Raw genomic sequence first — 4,066 nt, 5'->3', positions numbered from 1 at the left:
TGTAGAATGACGATGAATTTGATCTAAAACTGATTAAAATATATTCTAATTTGTAGTATTTCATGATCTACTGTGGTCAATGCTTCTTATTTTTTTTTTCCTTCTCGAAACTAGTTAAGTTTTACCGTTTTATACAACTTCTTAACAAACAATCTTATATTGTGAATAATATAGGCCAAACAAAAAAAACAATCAATTAATTTGTACAATTGCGGATTGGTTAGATATTTCAATAGATCTTCATTTATTTATCATAAAAAGCAGTTGTAAAGAGCATCAACAACAAGATTACCATTTTATATTCTAAAATCATTTAATTAAAGAATTTTTTGTATTTCTAAATTTGAAATATCATGATTGTTTGAAATTTTATGATAACTTATCCTTTTTTAAGCTTTTATTTTAATGATTTCTAGATTTTATAATCATATCTGACGATTCGGATGGAGATGATTCATCAAAAACTCATGGATTAACAAGTGTTGCTGACAATGAGGTTATTATGTTGAAGCATTTACTTATATATTATCACTTGATATCTTAATATTAATGTAGTCTTGTATGAAAAATATGTGTGCATAGTATTTACATAATAATTGTGTGATAATTAAGTTACTGAAATGGATCTACATTTGACTTTTGAGTGTTTTGATTAAGGACTCTTTACTATACTTTGCAAAATGCTAAAAATATTTTATATTTATTTTATAGACATTGATCCATGGATTTGTCGAGTTTAGTCAAGAAATTGATCAAGAAGTCACAAGTCATTTGACCATGACTTTGCAACCTGTAGAATCGCATCATCTGGCATCATTGTCAAGGTAATTGCGTCTTGCATGTTTAAAAATAATTAAGTTTAATTTATCATCACATTTTAAATTGTTATTGTTGTTGTTAATTATTTTGGTACTTTAATTTATTATAGGACAATTCGACTTAAAGATAAATTCACACGAACACTAGCAAGAGGACCTGTGATATCAAGAGGGAGCAATGCAGCCATCCCTAGAAGGCCTTATAGATCCCAACGAATGAGAGCGACTAATGACCCCGAGGTCATAGAAGAAAAGAGGAAGAGAACGACAAAGATGTGCGCATCTTCCAAAAGAAAGAAATCTGCTCCATGAGCGTTTTGAAAAATTCTCCAGATCAGAGAGCTATATTTATATCGTATACTCTTAATTTGATTTTTAAAGAAATTGTTGGTTGTTTTGTTTGTTTTGACATATGATTATATCTATTTCTCTACTTTGACTAAATATTTAGAGGAGTGTTTTCTACTGATTTGTCTGATATGCCTCCGGATAGAAATATAGATTTCTGCATTGATTTGGAAACTAGAACTCCTCCTTATCGCATGGCTCTGGCAGAATTGAGAGAGCTTAAAGCTCAAATCCAAGAGCATCTTGATAAAGGTTTTATCGTCCTACTGTTTCCACGTGGGGTGCTCTTGTCTTGTTGTTATGAAGAGGGAGGGTAGTATGAGGACTGGTGATTTTATCTTGAGCCATAATGGGTTGGATTAATATCGGAATGACAAGTTTATGGATAAATAAGGTCCCATTGAGTATAACTGAATTTGAGGGTCATGACAAAGTTCGCAGAGATAGTCAAGGCTGACTGAGTATAATGGTAATAAGAGTTCGTGGTGGATTGTGATGGGATGCAAATATATAATGAGATTGTTGATTAAGAGAATTTTGTATAGTAATTACGACTTGCGAGTACCTAAGGTTGTTGTTTTCTAATATTTGATGAGTATCGTGGTTGTATGGAAAGTTTTAAGAGATGGTGGGACACCACTCGAACCGAATTTAAAAGAGCTAGAGTTATAGTGAAGAAAAATATAGTGGAATGTAGTACAACCTTTAGAGAGAGGCGAGAGCAAGAATATTTTATTTGATTCTTAAGGCTAAAGAGGTATCTTCAGAGGGGTAGATAATTGGGTTCAGAGACGCATGATTTCATTTGTTTTGTTGTGGCTATGGTAATAGTATCATAAGTTCCTCATATTGGTTAAAAATATTGGAAATGACTTGAGAAAAGAGTGTACAGAAATTAGCTTGAGTGTGATGATAAGTGCTTGTTTTGTTTTGCGTTTAGTAATGAGTGTGGTTGAAATTTTAGCAAGAAGATATTGTAAGATCGATGGAGATGCGATCAATGATAAGCAAAGATCTGGGATTTCATAAAAATCTTCAAGGTATAAGCTAGTGTTGATAGATAAAGGTATTGTGTTAAACGATTGAGGTTACAATTCAGAGTTCTCATTATAAGTCTACATTTGTGGTGATATATTTTGTCAAGGTATGAATTGGCAAGGTGAAGAATGATCAATTGTATCCGGTATTGAGCATGTGAAAGGACTTACGCCTGGGTTGAGTAGTAAGTTTACTACTATTGATTGTTAAGTACCTAAGAAAGGTTTCATTTTTAAAAGTGTTAGTATATAATAAGGTAAAAGGTCGGAGTGTTTATGATGATTGTTAGTGTTGTGAGTATGATTCATTAGCTATGCTCTAGTGTGTTTTCACTTTTGTGGGTGGATCTCTAGTGGTGGATTAAGGGTACCAAATCCTGCGATGTTCTCTTGGTTGAATGGGAAAATTGGGAATATTTGGTTATTTTGAATGACATAATTGGTGTTGTCTTGGAGTTGTTAAAGTATTTTAGTGGTTCTACATGTACCACCTTGCTTATGAGAATTTATAGAAGAGCTACTATGCGTATTTGTGGTTGTCTGGCAATCTTAATATTCATCTAGTCATCGAGGTCATATATCGATTATGTGTGGTTGAATGTGGGAATCATTAAGTCCAATTCTACTGTTCTTAAGAGGTAATCTACAATTACTAAATCTAGCATTTCGATAGTGTTGTTGGAGGGGTTGCATGTTTGGACATATCCCTCAATAAGTATCTGTTGTCTAAAGGCCAATTTTTTGTAACTTAAGCTTATGGAAATTTATGTTGTGAGAAGGAGATGTTGATAAGAACTATGATTGTTAGAGTATTATGAGTGTGTGTTGATTGATTCAGGTTCACTTCTAATTGTAGCGAGTATTGATTGAAATTTTATCATACATAAGTGCTAAAAGATTCGTCTGAATGATTGTGTCAAGGCCTTGATAACATGTTGCAGACGTGTGTACGATCAACCTTAGCGATTATTGAGAAAAACATTTATTGTTAGTTAAGTGTGCATATATCAATAATTATCACTCGAGTATTGTGATGACTTCATTGAGACATTGTATGGGAGGATGTGTAGGTATTCCATTGGTTGGTTTGGGAGTGAAGATTATATCATAGGGTAAGACTCAGTGTTGTTAAACATGACCTAGTTGATCACTCAGGGATGAGTGATTGGTAAATTGGTATCTATTATAATGACCTGATTCCGTCGTTAGAGAATTGGGGTCAGAAAACTTTTTGGTAGTAACTTGGGAATTCCTAGCCTAGTCCAGATTTGGATGAAATCGGAGTCAGTAAGGTCTAAGGAAATCTGGTAGCAATTGGGTGATCTAATAATGAGTTTGATCACATGAGTAGATATCTAAGGCGTTAAGGAATCTGTACGACTTTACGGAATTGAATTAGGGGAAGTAGAACTCCCAAAATTGATCTTAGCTTGAACGGTATTTTTTTAGTGTCGTTGGTTAAAGGTGTGTTGTGAAATGGGGGTCTTGGAATTATTAAAATAGCTCATTGGTTCCGTGGAAGCTGTTGGGGCGGGATTTATGCCGCCAGGGTGGGGCCGCTGTAGCAGGGTGAGGACCGCTGTGGCGGGTCCGATGTGACTTAAGGTCGTAAATAAACCCTAAAACGTCTTTATTCTGCACTTTTTAAATTTTGAGAGCTAGGAGATGACCCCAGACGAGTTCTTGGGCGTATTCACCATTCTTGAGGCTAAAGGTAAGATTTTAACTCCCCGAATCCGTGTTTCGATCTGTAGAACTTAGTTTCTTAGGTAGTTATCGATGGGGGAGAGTTTTGATCTGTAATTTATGGTGGGAAAAATCCCTATATTGGGTATTAGGATCTTGGGTTTGGTCTAGGGTTAT

Source organism: Solanum tuberosum, unplaced genomic scaffold, assembly GCF_000226075.1.
Source record: "Solanum tuberosum cultivar DM 1-3 516 R44 unplaced genomic scaffold, SolTub_3.0 scf00200, whole genome shotgun sequence".
Classification (NCBI taxonomy): Eukaryota; Viridiplantae; Streptophyta; class Magnoliopsida; order Solanales; family Solanaceae; genus Solanum; species Solanum tuberosum.
This window is presented reverse-complemented; position numbering follows the sequence as displayed.